We start from the raw sequence: 16,979 nt of genomic DNA on the forward strand, positions 1-16,979 counted from the left end.
GAGTTCTGTTTTCTGGAATATTCCGGGAGATTAGGAGGAGTGTTATTCAGATCCGTAATTCAGGCTCCAGAGTTCCATTTCCATTTCAGGAAGAATCTTCCCAAAAACATAAAGGGGAGGGGCGCTGGAATTTGAAACTGAAAAAGAAAGAAAAAAGAATGGATTTCTGCCATTTCACACACCCCTAGAACAAAGTTGGATTAAGTTCAAAAAACCTGGGAAACTCACTGAAAGTTCCTGTGCATCTGGGAAACAACTAGTGCTGAATTTGAGGTATGTCTGGGGGGGTGGGGGGGTGGTGGTGGTTCATGTCATTCAAACCCAAAATTGCTTGAGATGAATAAGTGCAAGAGGATTCGTAAATGAGCAACCTTTACAGTCTGGAATGCTTTTCTCTCTCTCAGTGATGTACTGTAATGATGTAATTATGAATTTTGAAAATTTCGTACAGTACAGAGGTGTCCCTCACTATGAAACTTGCAAAATATCAGAATAGTTGCAGCAGTCTTTGTCAAGGAGAGGATGTTCAAATGAAGGGAAGGCAATTTTCTAGTTCTTGCCTCTTACTCTCAGTGTTTTGCTAAAATGGCTTGTCACCAAAGCATGCTAATTTTGTAAAAAAAGCCACCTAGGCAATTTTGTTGAAGGATAGGCAACGAGCCTACACAGCTAAGATTAATGAAAATCAATTTAAGTCTTCTAATTTTTTTCTGCTGAACTGACATCAAAATCACAGAAAATGCAATAGGACAGGATGGATGATAGCTGGCATTAATATGGTAACAGAGGAAAAAATGACCCAGGGTTTTTAAACCAAACACCCATTGCCTCCCTCCCTAAAGTCCTTGCAGAACTCTTTGACATCCTTCCATCCTTTTATTCATATCTTACCCTTTTCCCAGGCTGGGAAAAAAGCAGGTTGCAAAAGGACATAATACAGAAAAAGTATCCGGAGAGTGGTGTGAGCTCCTGCTGTTAGCCCCAGCTTCCATTAACCTAGCAGTTCGAAAGAATGCAAATGTGAGTAGATTAATAGGTACCGCTCCAGCAGGAAGGCAGTGGTGCTCTATACAGTCATACCAACCACATGACCTTGGAGGTGTCTATGGACAATGCCAGCTCTTTGGCTTAGAAATGGAGATGAGCACCAACCCCCAGAGTCAGACACGTCTAGATTTCAGGAGAAAACCTTTACCATTACCTTACAGAAAAAGTGTAGTTGGAAATATACAAAAATCAGATTTAAACTGTTAACAACAAAATTACACTGTTCTGGAATGTGGTGGCATTTTCATATTTGGAAACTGTAGTTCTACAAGGTTTTTAGCTTTCCCTGTCAAAGAGTGCCAAAGATAACTACAATTCCAAGGGCTCAGTAGCATTAAGCCATGAAAAACATAGGTTTCTGTGGTCCTCCAAATCTGAACTAACAAAACTTTGGAATGCTACAAGTTCACTCTACTTGGGAGAAAATTTGTTTTGATTCCAGTATATTCCAGACCTCTCCAGATTACCTTCATTTTGTTTGGGTTTCTGTTGAACCCCTATAACAACCCTTGTTAAAATAACTACCCCAGGCATATAAGTTTTCATTTTCAGTTAGAATTGGGAACAGCAAGTATGGTGAATGTAAAGGCTGGAGTATAACATCTACAGGTCTGAACCTATAAATATTTGCTCTAATGTGTGTATTATTGCATTCAGTGAGATTTACTTCCTAGTAAAACTGATTAGAATTGCACTTCTGCCCTTGGACTAACCAGCCCACTGCACTCCTTCAAAAAATGGGTCTAAGAAGCAACAGGAGAGATGTATTGATCCTGCTGATGATTAATATGCTTCCTCTTCTGAGATTTCTACTCTTTGGTCAAAGGGTGATCCCCTTTGGCTCTTAAACCAGATCATGGTTTGTGAAACATATCCATTATCAACTTAGTTTTGATGCCAAATAGATTTCTTTCCAAAGCTATAATTAGAATTGCCCACAAACTCTCTTCTTGTCTCTCTGTGTTGAGGAAGATCTGAAACATGGAACCATCTGTATCATCCCATTCCCAATTAACCCCAATATAATTTTTACTTTTGGTACATTTGGCCCTAACGTTTGATGAAGTATTTTTTTCATTACATGGAGTGGAAAAGGTACTCTCTAGTCAAGATCCCCTCAAAACATGACTAGTCTTGGGTCCTCTGTTCTCTGTTTTGAGACTGTGGGTGCATCTACACTGTGGAATTAATATGTTTGATACTGCCTTAAGTGCAATGACTCAGTCTATGACTTTATGGGAGTTGTAAGTGTTTTGTGTTCTCTGGCAAAGAGTTCTGATGCTTCACTAAGTTACAACTCCCATGATTCCATGTCAGTAAGCCATGGGAGTTACAGTGGTGTCAAACTGTATTAATTCTAAAGTATATTCCCTGCATCTTTTACTTCTTTGTCTCAGGCAGTAAAACTGTTTTTGTGCCAATTCTGAGAACAAACTACCTATGTTTTCAGATTCTCTTAACTGAAGGTGAAAGTGCAGAAACAGCTGAGTGGTTGGACTTTTCTCTTTTTCCTTTACAAAAAAAAAAATCCCTCACAGGAAAATACAATAACACTCAAAATCCATAAACAGCTAAACTTCAATTGGGTCAATGAAATATGCACTAAATTCATCATACAAGGTCATTCGCATCTTCATCAGACAAAGATGATAAAAGTCACATAGGAGAAGGGAAACAATGATATTAGTGTGACAGGCCTACATTTGGTCAAAATGCTATTTTTGTTGTTTTGTTTTACGACTATCCATTTATAAATATCCTTCCTTTCCCCATGTGTAATCTGGAGGACAAAGACACATAAAACTACTAAGTATTATGCATTCCCAATAAAAGTTTTACCGTTGTTGGGAGTAGAAATCTCAAAAAGTACCAGTCCTTTGGCTCACTCCCTTTTCATAGAATCATAGAATCAAAGAGTTGGAAGAGACCTCATGGGCCATCCAGTCCAACCCCCTGCCAAGAAGCAGGAATATTGCATTCAAATCACCCTTGACAGGTGGCCATCCAGCCTCTGTTTTCTTGAGGATTCTCCTGCTATGGCTCATAGAGTTATGTCTAGTGGTGGATTTGCCTTCGCACAAGAGGGAAAGGGGATTGATGGACTACAATTCCACTTACCCAAAACCATGAAGCATGCTGGCAGAGGCTACTGGGAATTGTAGTCCAGAAACTTTTAGTGGCATAGAACACTCCCTATTGTCCTCTTAGTACAACAATGTTCCTCCACATGTAAGGAGACCCCAATTTCCAATGGTTAATCCTATCTAAAATCGGCCTCAGTCTACATCATATCCCATGCTGTTCAAAGAGTTCTCTAATAATAAGAATCACTTTAAGTGGATGAAGCAGATTAAGTGGTTTTGAGAAACCATCAAAAAATAAGTGCAATGTCTTTCCACTAAGGAGAAGCCCCAATTGATATAAACCACTATCTTCCTAACACCTGAATTTTAATTCCTCTAATTATTTACCATTTTTATTCCACTGAAAGGATCCTTTTCTTACAAACTGCTGGTCTAGCTCCAAGGTGAGTCAGAACAATTGGAAATGATGGACAAATTGACTACATGTTGCTGCTCAGACAGCTGTAAACGTTGCAAGAAGATAAAGGAAACTGTTTAGCAGAGACAAATGTCAGGTATCCAAACAAGTGCAGGAGTAGTGTTTTCATAAATATTTATCTTCACACAGTTTATGTGTGTGCAGCTGTGCATGTGTGCCCAAGCTCCCCTCCACATGTGTGCATGTGTTTGTGTATGCAGCAAGGGAACACTTGGAAAAAATGTGATACATGTTTTATATTGCAAATGAAATCTAATAGTCACATTCTGGCCGTAATTAAATATTTCTGCATAATGCATATATATATTCTGGCAAGCAAGCCTAATTAATCCATAAAATGCTTCCTCGCATTGCCAAGGCAAAGGCATTATCAAATGGATTGTTTTGAAATCGCAAGCTTGGCATGATTTTGAGCTTGAACAGATGGAAAATGTATAGACCATGAGCGTTTTTGGGATTGAGGACTGTGCATACCACACAACCCATGCTATACTGCTATTGTACTAGAGCCCATCCCTAACATTTACTGTAGCATCTCAGTTATCAACGGTATGGTTTGTTGAGCCAGCATGAGATTTGAGAACTGGACTAGGACTCTGGAGACCAGTGTTCAAATCCTTGCTCAACCCATTGACATTAGGCAAGACACATTCTCTAAGCCTCATAAGAAGACAATGGCAAAACACCTCTAAACAAATCTTGCCAAGAAAATCTTGTGATAGAGTCACCTTAGGGTTACCATAAGTCAGAATTACTTAAAGACACACAACAATGCTTGGTTATGGTTACCATATAGTGATGCTACTACACATTGCTTTTCCTCGTGGGCATATTGTGTACTTCACATGTTTTATTTTGTTTAGCCACTGGAAGATAAACACAAATTTCTTTCCTGGAAGAAAACCATATGAATTGGAGACAATGTCCCTCCTTTGTAATATCTAGTTTGCCATGCGAGTCTTCCCAGCTTTTCCTGGAGAACATATAGAAAACTAGCAGAAAATTTCCAGCCCTCTGTATGTTTTGCATTTCTATTCCCAAGAGTCCCACCAAATATGGACAATAACAAGGAATTGTGTGTATGTGCCTTCAGGTCACCTATTACCTTAAGGCAACCTCATGAATTTCATTAGATTTTCTTAGACAAGGAATACGCAGAGGTAGTTTTGCCAGTTCCTTCCTATGAATATTGCCCATAATATATTAGTCTCCCATTCTAATATTAACCAGAGCTGACTCTGCTTAACTTCCAAGATCAAACAGGATCTGGTGTCTTTAGAAAATTATAGGAGTTGTGATTCCAACCATTCTGAAAGGCAATGATTCTAGAGAATTTCAAAGAGTCCCCAGGTCCAAAAAAGCTTGGCAAGAAAGAGCCTCTGCTACTGATAGTAGCACTATTGGTTTACTTACTTTTTGTTTAAACTGTGTACGTTTGGGGAAAAGGTATGTGGGAGGATATGAAAGAAACAGGAAGATGGCAACATCAAGAACACAAACAGGTAAAAGTCAGTAAGTCATCTAATTAGTTATTTTCTACTGTAAAGACTTCTAGGCACATATGGTGCCTCCACTGCTGATAAACATTGTGGGCATACCCTTCTCCCAGGCTGGGAACATTGTGGCACTGTCTCTTCTTCTTATCACTTTCATCCAGTTCCACGACTTTCCCAAATGCATGAGCTTCTGAGTGGCTGAGAATATTACACTCTCCACAAAAAGGGATAGAAGTGCAGAAGGGTAGCCAAACAAAATTGTGTTCCAGCTAGTAATGATGATCCAAAGTGGGAAATTGCAGTCACAAAGTACAATGCTCAACAGAAGTTGTGGAGAAAAAGAAGCAACAACAGAGCGATGTGCATATCATGGACCACCTTATCTTTGTCATATTAATCTACAATTCTCTTGAAAAACTTACAAACATCTGTGTCCACCTGTTCTTATAACCTCTCACTTAAAACACAGCAGGGAGACCCAGATATTACATTTCCCAAATATAGCTTTAGCATATCCATACAAAAGGTCTTTATAGCCTGTGTGATTCACAGAAGGGAATGTAGGTGAATGATCTTTTTTTCTTCATATGAAAGAAATTAGTGCAAAGTGAAAATTTCTGAGAAACAACAACAACAACAACAACAACAACAACAAACAAACAAACAACAGAGAGATATGTAAGGGTGTCTGTATGCCTGAAATAACCTTGACCCATGAAGTTCAGATGTTCTCTTAAGCAAAGAATACTCAGAGGGGCTAGGTTTATCCTCTGGAATATCCAAGCCAACTACTGACCAGGGCTTACCCTGCTTAGCTTCCAAGATGGAACAGAAACTAGTGCCTTTAGAGCATTTAGCAAGAATATTTTTCAGTAAAACACATGAAAATTCAATAACTCACAGACCAATTATGAAAGATTAATGGCATTGAGCTATTTGCAATGAAGTAGTAATGTTGTCTAAAATAAGCATTTTTTTTACTGTTTTTCAAAGACAACAGAGGAGACCAAGAGAATAGAGCAAACTACTGGTCAAAGCAGCCTAAACATGACTTAGATGGATAGTTAGAGATATGTATGTGAGTGTGTGTATTGTCTTTAAGACATGGATGGGATATAGACTAACAGGAGGAATTCCACATTCCACCCCATCTCAGTCTACAAAGTGAAGGAATTGAAGACACACCACTGTTAGTCAAATGTAGGTCTTCTAACTCATGATTGGACCATATGTCGCATGAAAAGTCTGGAGCTGGACTTAGAAGGGCCACAATAGGGCTGATCAGGCCCGGAGCCAGGATTTTGATTTGGGAAGGGGGGGGGGGCTGATTTTGGTTTGGAGGGGGGGGGTTAAGTCTGAGTGAAAGAGGGTCTACCCTAGCAAACCTTTTGTATCGTTACCCCAATACCCCCATGCATATGGGATATATTGAGCATGGTGATCAGATCATGATATGAATAAACATAACAGTTTAAATAATGTACCAGTAAGGCCTTCTCGCGGACCACCATGAGAATTTCGGGGGGGGGGGGGCTGAAACCCCTCAAGCCCCTTCCCCCATCTATATGCCTGGGGCTGATATATGAGAGCTCAGAAAGCGGAGAGGGGAAGGGGCAACAGGGTTCTACTATGTCCTTAAGCCACCTTGACTCCTCAAGGGGAGATAGGGCAGAATACAAATAAAGTCTTATTATATTATCCTTGGTAGGATTGACCTATTCCCAATGCATATGAAACTCACATTGCAAACAGAAGCTATATGGTGAGAAATTGGATGAAGCATGTTGGTAAAAATGATAGCAGCACTTGTATCAGTTCTGCTTCTTATCCAAGCTAAATTAAGTATCCTTAACGAATAGTGATTTCAGTATTAGAGATCTCTGTCAAAGCCCTTTGAAATCAATCGACTTAACAAATCCAACAAATTTGGCTGTGTTGGATTGTTGAAAACATTCCAGAAGCAGCAAAGAATAGCTAGTATTGTTACTGTTCTTTCATCAGAATGGTACAGAACATAGAATCATAGAGTTGGAAGAGACCTTGTGGGCCATCCAGTCCAACCCCCTGCCAAGAAGCAGGAAAATCCCATTCAAAGCACCCCTGCCAGATGGTCATCCAGCCTCTGCTTAAAAGCCTCCATAGAAGGAGCCTACACCACACTCCTGGGCAGAGAGTTCGACTGCTGAACAGCTCTCCTAGTTAGGAAGTTCTTCCTAATGTTCAGGTGGAATTTGAACAAAATAGAATAGAACTAATGTATTTAGTCAATTAATTAGTTACCATGATTTTTTTTAAAAAAAACTTTCATTGAAATCAATAATTCTCATGGATGATGATGATGATGATACTCATGTTTCGTTACAAGACACATGCTGTATCACAGAATACAGAAATAATCTCTCACAATTGACTTTTTTTTTGCTAAAACATAAGCGTAACTTGGTTTATTTTCTTTTTAAAATATGATTTTTTGTAAAAAACACACATAATTCATGGGAAAATGTAAATGGTTTAATTAAAAAAAACATTTAGGTGCATCAACTGTGATTTCTTTCATCAGACGACAGCACGAGAAAGAAAAGGAAACATTGCCGCACGTTTTAAAGCAAGTTGTTTGACAGAAATGCAATGTGTTCAGTCATACCGACTTCTGGAAACTTAAATTGCTGTGTGGGAAAATAATTTCTGAACGACTGAAAATGGTCTATAGGAAAATACGAAACTATACAGTAATCATTCAGCATTAGCAACTTGTCTTTCAACTCCACATTTAATGACTAAATTGATGTGACTAGCTGGCAGCTCAGTTGTAATAATACACATCCTTTCAGTGTCCTACTTGTTTTACCCCACGGATGCAACATGGGGCCAGATGTCCTTAATTTTTCCAAGTTAAAAAGTAGCACTAGTATTTTGGGGGTGCTAAGAAGCTGCAGTGTTTGGAATTATGGACTTTTTCATAACATCGTGGGGGGGGGGGATATGGGCGCTATGGAATAAGAGAACTGCATTCAAATAAAGAACACTTGGTAATTCTCATTCAAAAGCTTCATCCCACAAAAAGTTCTGTGAATTTGCCATTGTCTGAAACAAGACAGTATGCCTGTAAAGTAGGTGGAATAAATTCACTCGATATGGAGATTTACAAACTTCCAGAATGATCTCAACCATTTGCCATCAAAAATTGGCCATCTATGTGCAGTGGTTCTCAACCTGTGCATCCCCAGGTGTTTTGACCTTCAACTCCCAGAGATCCTAACAGCTGGTAAACTGGCTGGGATTTCTGGGAGTTGTAGTCCAAGACACCTGGGGACCCACAGGTTGAGAACCACTGATAGAGAGAATATCTAACTACACATACCTCCTCCTCTCAGAATAATGCTCCTTGACAAAGAGAACTGCTTCAAAATTGACTTGTCAGAAGTATTATAGTCACAGGTTAATGGCTTTTTGCTAGTATGATGAGGACTAGTAACAAGACACAATCCAGCTGAATTTATTTTTTCTCTTTGAGCACAGCAGGATTTAGATATGCTTAACTCTGCCCCCTTCCACACAGCTGTATAAAATCCTACATTATCTGCTTTGAACTGGATTATATGGCAGTGTGGACTCAGATAACCCAATTCAAAGCAGATGTTGTGGATTATCTGCCTTGATATTCTGAGTTATATGACTTTGTGAAAGGACCCACAGACTCAGTGATTTATCTGACCCCTTTAGAAAAGCAAAAACAAAATATCAGAGTAACTTATTTTATTGTTTAATGTTCTTATATGTTTTAATGTATTTTATAATTCTATTTTTAAATGTTTATATTATTTGTACATTGTTTTAAGGCATCAAATAGTTGCCTATGCCTAAAGTTACCTTGCATCCCCTCCAGGGTTGAGAAAGGCAGGATAGAAATGTCATAAATAAATAAATAAATGTTCACGGTTTACCAAAAGATACACAGGCCCCATGAAAAGTTGTGGCGTGCAAACAAGCATGACTTGGCCAGATCTGATCACATAAAAAATACATCTCTACTGGGAAGATAGTCAGGGAAAAGGAATTTTTGAATGCTTTTGAGGGGAGCGGGGAGGTAAATAATTTGTCCAAGGTCATATAGCAAGTTGATGTCAAGAGCCAAAGGCTGAGATTTATGTCTGGCACCAAATTACCAATCTAACCATTACATCCCTCCCAATCACAGGACAAAGGAAATAAAAAATGATGATTTGCTTTATCGAAAAAAGCCAATTTTGCTGCCATCTTCCAAACGATATTGCAAAACTGTCTCCTCATTCAGACTGTTTGGATAGTTTCCATATATGATTCACTACTAAAATGCCTGGGTCTGAAAAGGGAACTGGTAATCTGTTGCCGTATCATCCAGTTAGGAAAATGAGAAAGGTAGCAAATGATTTTTTTTAAAAAAAAAACTTGGAAAAACTGCACATTCCAGACTTAAGTCTCTGAACAGAACTCACTGCTCTTTGTTCCCAGACTGAATGGACCCCACTTCATTCGGAGAGAAATGTCAAGGCAGGAATCAATAATTCAAGGCAACATGCATCTGTCAGATTTCCTTCCCCCACCACACAAATCTTTCATAGTTGAGGGATAATGTTTATAAAGTGCAAGTCAACCCTTCCACTGGAGCCATCACCAAAGACTGATGTGCTACCATATAGATTACTTCATTCCGCAGGCTGGGTATATATCTGTCTGTATATACCTTTTGAGATAGACAAGTAGATGGAAATCTGCTTTATTTTCCTTTAATTTTGACGGTGAGGCAGAAATCGTTTTTGAGATACCACCATAAATCAAATAAATGAACTCACTGTTTTTGATAAATTCAGCAATATGCAACTGCATTCTGGACTTACACTTTCTTGAGGTGTGTCCATGGGGTGTTTACTTCTTATATTATGCATACATTTCAGAAGATTGATAGAATTGCAACCAATAAACAACGCAAAGAAGATTCATTGTTTGGATTGATGTTCTTCAATGCCAACTTGGTATGTGTGTATACGTGCCTTCAGGTTTCCTGTTGATTTATTTCCACCTCATGAATTCCATAGGGTTTTCTCCACTCAAAAGTGATACTCAAAAGTGATGGCTTAGTGTTTGGGCTGAGACTCGATCAACATGACATAATAGCTATGTTTCAGTATTTGAAAGAATGTCACATTGACAATGGAGCCAGTTCATTTTCTGCTGTTCCAGAGGCTAGGACTAGGAGCAATGGATTAAAAGAGTATGAGGTAGAACATCATGATGGTGCAAGTTTTTTAGCAGTGCAACATGCCTCCTCCCACTATAGTGGGGTCTCCTTTAGAGGTTTTTAAAAAGAGGCTGGATGTCCATCTGTTAGGAGTGCCTTGATTGGATTTTCCTGCATAGTAAGGGATTGGATTAGATTGGATACCCCTGCTACTCTTTTCCAATGCTGTCTTTCTTTTATTCCTTTCCGACTCTAACTTTCTTTGACTCAGATATCATGACACTAGCAGATATTTTAGCATGATGTCTTACATTATGTTAATGGCCCTTACATCCCCAAACAATGCTAAATTCCTATTAGTTTAAGTACTGGAAGATAGCATTACAATAAAACCAGAAGACAGTGTCAGAAAGTCAATGAAACAGATATCTCAGAGGAGGAGAGACAGAGCACATGCAAAATTCCGGTGAAAGGTAGATCTCAATTTTTCATATCAGAGCTGTGCAAGCTCTTTACTAATAAACATGTGCATTGATCATACCGCCTCTTGCAATCCATATGTGATCTGTTAGGATACAAATCAAAGTTGGGTCCCTGCCAGATGTGTTGGACTCTGCTGCCAACGTAGGATAGAGATGCTGGAGTTCAAGATTGGGAGGGTGCTATGCTGATTTATATCCACTGAGGGGTTAATCTGGTGGAAGCCTCTACTCACAAAACAACAGCAAAACTTAAAAAATGCATGAGAAAAAAATAACATCTGTGGAGAAGGCAACGCCATTCTGTTACCTATTAATTTCATTCACTAAATGGGAGTTGAATGTAAACCTAATTCAGGGATCAAAGAATAATTGAGGAATATGTGCAATGACAACTTGGAATAGCTATGGTATACGATTTCTGGATCATGGGATTTAAATGTTTATACTGTGATGATTTTATGCTTGTCTGAATGTTTGAATGTTGTGTATATCTTAGGTTTAATTGTTTTAATTGATTTTAAGTTCATAGTTATATGTAGTAATTAGTTATTATGATTTCTTTGTGTACTGTATGTTGGCATTGGATTTTTGTCATTAGTATGTTCTAAATTGCCTTGAGTCCCGTCCCCCCCCCGACCCCCAGAGGTGAGAAAGGTGGTGTATAAATACAATAAATAATAATAAAATAACCATGAGTCTAGAGAAGCAGGCTTGCCTATTGAAAACTTTCATTAAGTTTCAAAAAGTACATGACTAATGTTCAACAGAGAGAAAGATAAATGGATTTCCCTCCTCTAATATCAGTCTCACACTATACGTAGTGTTGGAGGCAAAGATTGTAAAATGTTAACCAGCATTTTCAACTGACAAAAATGGGAAATTAACTTGCATGGGGGACCCAATAAAGGGGCCAGACGATAGGTGTGGAAACATGTATATTTCTAATGGAGAACAGTATGCGAATGAGAGGATAATATATGACGATGACTAGCCTTGAGATATGTGAAAGCTGAAAATTGGTGTGAAAAAAACCCCCACTACTATAAGAAGGAACGAGCTAGTCCCTAGAGGGGACACCAGCTTTCAAGAGCTTCAAATGGCTGCAGAGGATAACTGCAGGGAGCCACCATCAGACTGAATAATTTCCACTCACTTTTAAGACATAAAGCCCTCCAACTGCCTCTGATGGTTATTTCGGGGAAACCTGTTACTTTAAAACACAAATATGATATTTGGGACCAAGTGCTCTCAGTGGAACTGAAAGCAAGAAAGCCTGCATGTGCTACAGTAGGGTTTCTCAACCTGGAAGTCAAGACTCCTGGGGGGGGGGGTTACAAGGGGGTGTCAGAAGGCTCACCAAAGACCATCAGAAAACACAGTATTTTCTGCTGGTCACTGAGGTTCTGTGTGGGAAGTTTGGCCCAATTCTATCATTGGTGGGGTTCAGAATGCTCTTTGATTGTAGGTGACTATATAAATCCCAGAAACTACAACTCCCAAATGTCATGTCTATTTTCCCCAAACTCACCAGTGTTCACATTTGGGCATATTGAGTATTTGTTCCAAGTTTGGCCCAGACCCATCATTATTTGAGTCCACAGTGCTCTTTGGCTGTAAGTGAACTACAACTCCAAAACTGATGATCAATGCCCACCAAACCCTTCCAGTATTTTCTGTTGGTCATGGGAATTCTGTGTGCCAAGTTTTGTTCAATTCTATCATTGGTTGAGTTCAGAATGCTCTTTGATTGTAAGTGTACTATGAATCCCAGCAACTACAACTCCCAAATGACAAAATCAACCCCCTCCCCCAACCCCACAAGTATTCAGATTTGGGTGTATTGGGTATTTGTGCCAAATTTGGTCCAGTGAATGAAAATACATCCTGCATATTGGATATTTACATTACAATTCATAACAGTAGGAAAATTACAGTTATGAAGTAGCAACAAAAATAATTTTATGGTTGGGAGTCACCACCACATGAGGAACTAAGGCCTTAATACGCCTTAGTTCCTCATGTGGTGGTGACTCCCAACCATAAAATTATTTTTGTTGCTACTTCATAACTGTAATTTTGCTACTGTTATGAATTGTAATGTAAATATCCAATATGCAGGATGTATTTTCATTCACTGGACCAACCACTGGAGTTGTGGTATTAGGAAGGATGAGAAGCACTGTGCTACAGTCAACTGAATGACACTGTAGCGAAACAACTCCATCCTGCAGTTATATGTTAGCCCATTTGATCTGTTTTAAAAGAGCCTGCTTAATTGAGTCCTCCTCTCACTGTGCCAGTCTGCTAGAAATCTGAATTCTTGTCTCAGGGGTGAAGGCATCTGTTTGATCTCCTCTGAGCAAACTCAACTGCAGACCCCTCCCCTTGTCTCATGGAAAGTTATTGCCTCCATATCCTCCCTGTCTCCCCAAAATAAAACCGGGACACTACTGACCATCAATAGAGAAGTGTTGCCAATCTGAATTGAAGAACAAATGAAAGTTCCACACAAATACTTTCTGGCAGTAACCAAGCATCCCATGAAAGAAGGCTTTGTCTTGACTGGAGTAAGAATATGCATAGATAGCCGGTGAATCTAGATGTGTACATTCCAGCCACACATTCTTTCCCGGTGCACATTTATCCCACACATTCTCATGCAAAGAGGAGAGAGCTGTGGTAAGTCCCCACATGCACACCATGGATCCTCTTAACTGTAGGAGTGTCCCCTCATATAGTCCCACATCCATACTTTCCTTGTCTCGCATAAATTTGCACACATCTGTACACAAAGACTGAGGACAAGTTTCAAAGCATTGAGCCAGAACTGCTCCATAAGTTCCTTCTGAGCATCTTTCATTAACTTAATTACACAACAAACAAAATATCCATGTAATGCTTTCTCTGCTAAGCACGTCCTGCTTCCTAACAAACTAAGAAGGCTTTTGCTCATCAAGCCAATTAATTACTTTCCCCTCTTGGAAGCACTGAAGCTAAAGATCTCCTCTCTCGTTCAGATCTTGCAGTCAGAAAACTTTAAATTGTGGGCAGCGTCGGCAGCCAACTCCCAGCTTCTCTCTGGCGAAAGGGACCAGATGTGCCGCAGGGCTGAGTGTCATTTTTGCCATTAAACTTCCTGATCCCTGAATGTCATCAGGAGTTGCCTTCGACCGAACCGCATCCAGTTGCACTCGCAAGGCACTGCATTTAACTCTCCATAAAATATGGATTTTATTGCAGCACTGTCAAGACCTCATTCCACAACTGCTGACCTCTGTGCCTTTTGCATATCTCCAGGCTCCAACCTTTGAATTAAAAATTATGTGTCTCCCTATCTGTCTATACCTGCCTCTCCAACTATTTATCAGGTGGAGTGCAGCTCTGCTATATATATATAATAGGATGGCATGCAATGATTTTCAAGACATGCTGAATTTCATTCCCCACATCCCCTTTTCAATCTAGGACTAACATTCCTGCAACTGCGTACCTTCAGCATCCTATTTATCCACTGTACCCTGTGCTGTGCACATTTCACATCTTTTCTGACAGCTTCTGCAAACTCCTTTTATTCTTCTGACTTTTCTGCAAGGAAAAAAAACCCTGAAGTCCTTATATTGAGAGGAAACCGGGACCAAAAAAAATTACCTCAGCTCCCTATATTGGTAGGAAGGTGGGATAAAAATATAATACACTACATGTTGTCGAAGGATTTCATGGCTAGAATCACTGGGTTGCTGTGAGTTTCCTGGGCTGTATGGCCATGTTCCAGAAGCATTCTCTCCTGACGTTTCACCCACATCTATGGCAGGCGTCCTCAGAGGTTGTCATACATTGGAAGCTATGCAAGTGGGGTTTATATATCTGTGGAATATCCAGGGTAGGAGAAAGAACTCTTGTTTGCTTGAGGCAAGTGTGAATGTTGCAGTTGGCCACCTTGATAAGCACTGAAAAGTCTTCCAGCTTCAAAGCCTGTTTGCTTCCTGCCCGAGAGAATCCAGAAGGAAGCTGGGGAGGGGGGTTATATATCTGTGGAATGTCCAGGCTGGGAGAAAGAATTCTTCTCTACTTGAGGCACGTGTGAACGTTGCAATTGTCCACCTTGATTAGCACTGAAGAGCCTTGCAGCTTCAAAGCCTGGCTGCTGCCTGCCTGCGAGAATCAAGCAGGAAGCAGTTGGGGCCACCTTGATAAGCATTGAAAAGCCTTCCAGCTTCAAAGCCTGGATGCTTCCTGCCTGAGAGAATCCAGAAGGAAGCTGGGGAGGGGGGAGTTATATAACTGTAGAATGTCCAGGGTGGAAGAAATAACTCTTGGCTGCTTGAGGCAAGTGTGAATGTTGCAATTGATCACCTTGATTAGCATTGAAAAGCCTTGCAGCTTCAAAGCCTGGCTGCTTCCTGCCTGGGGGAATCCAGTGCGTGGACAATTTCAACAGAAAGGAGGAAATTATGAAAATGAACAAAATCTGGCTACCGATATTTAAAATCAGGACAATAAATAAAGAACAACACTAAAAAAATGGGGGAATTCCAGACGCTCCATGCAGTCATGCTGTCCACATGACCTTGGAGGTGTCTATGGACAACTCCGGCTCTTTGGCTTAGAAATGAAGATAAGCCCCCACCCCCAGAGTTCGACACGACTGGACTTAATGTCAGGGGAAACCTTTACTTTATCTCCAGCCAAGAAACAATCAGGGTTAGCTAACATCTCCCAACAAAGGATTCCCCCAGGCAGGAAGCAGCCAAGTTTGGAAGCCGCAAGGCCATTCAGTGCTAATCAAGGTGGCCTGCCTCAAGCAGACAAGAGTTCTTTCTCCCACCCTGGACAAACACACTCTTGCCTAGTTTCCAACAGTCCTCACAATCTCTGAGGATGCCTGCCATAGAGGTGGGCAAAATGTCAGGAGAGAATGCTTCTGGAACATGACCATACAGCCCGGAAAACTCACAGCAACCCAGTGATTCTGGCCATGAAAGCCTGGAAAACTCACTGCAACCCAAAGTCAAAAAGCTCATATGAAGTCCATACCTTTGCCTGACTAACCTTCTCCTTCTCTTGGCTTTCCTCCTGTCCGACAAAATCGATATCAATTTGGAAGGAGAATATTTTAAATATACTTTGATTGGTGGTGTTTCTAACCGGCTATCAGTACACTATTCAATAAGGCTGGGCAACTGGAGAGCTGCAAAAGGGGCCTCCTTTTCTCTACATTCCTGGAAAGGACAGCAAAGATAGGTTCCTCCCTTGCAAGCACATGAACTGGCACCCTGTCCATGCGCAAAAATCAAAGGAAGGAAAGCATCCCACATCCTCCATCCCCAGCCGAAAGGAAGCCACAGTGGTCCATGCGGTGCCACTTTGTAGTGCCCTCCAACTTTGAATGAGAGAAGGGATGAGGAAGGGAGCAGGATGGAGAGACCAAGCAAGTGGACAGAGAATCCCAAAGCTGTTCCTTACCTTGGAGAAGAAGGAAAGGCTACAAAGGATGCGCCAAGAAGGGCTCAGCACTCAGCGCTCGCTGCGTAAAGTCGGGATGAAGCTGAAGCCGGCAGCTTGCCTTCTCTCCTTCCTCCTCCTTCCCTTCTTCCTCCTCTTTCTGCTCCTTCGCTGCCTCTGCTGCTCTCCCTCCTTCCCTTCTCGCCCAGCATCACTTTCAAAGTCTGGCTGGAAGGGGAAGCCAAGCAAAAGGGGCTCCCTGCTTGAGTGGGTCGCCGAGGAAAGGAGGGGGAGATGGCTCAACGTCCCCTCCTCCCTTTCCCTTTCTTTCTCACTCCTTCTCTCTCTCTCTATGCATGTGCCCGGTCCGTCTGCGTTGCCGCTGCTCTCTTCTTGCTGCGCCTCCAGAGCTCGCTGTGGAGAGGAGAAGAAGGAGGGATGGGGGAAAAAAAAGAACAAGCGCCTCTTGGAGGCTTCTCCAGCGATTTGCGAAGGGATGCGGTGGGAGGGACGAAGGGGAGGGCTTTGTGGGAGAAGATCCCCCCCCCCCTACACACCCCACCACCTCAATCTGTGACCAAAGGAAGAACTGTGCTTTTCTGTTCTCTTTGGAATGATTCCCCTCTACACTTAATCCATTGGATCTTGCTGGGACCAATTGCAAGGAAAGGCAAAAGGATGGAGGGTATTCCTAGCTTTTGGAGCTGTGGAGTTGTTGCAAAAGCAGCCCTC

General features: G+C 40.9%; 1 protein-coding gene across 1 annotated transcript in view; it reads right to left on the reverse strand.

Moving 5' to 3' along the window:
• The window catches only part of LOC132774515 (cadherin-6), a 228,619-nt gene extending 211,843 nt beyond the window's left edge, over positions 1 to 16,776 (reverse strand). Inside the window, exon 1 of the mRNA XM_060774693.2 lies at positions 16,269 to 16,776. The gene's annotated coding sequence lies outside the window, so the exon portion shown is untranslated. The remainder of the gene's footprint in view (positions 1 to 16,268) is intronic.
• Positions 16,777 to 16,979: the final 203 nt, after the last annotated feature.

Source organism: Anolis sagrei, chromosome 4 (assembly GCF_037176765.1).
Source record: "Anolis sagrei isolate rAnoSag1 chromosome 4, rAnoSag1.mat, whole genome shotgun sequence".
NCBI lineage: Eukaryota > Metazoa > Chordata > Lepidosauria > Squamata > Dactyloidae > Anolis > Anolis sagrei.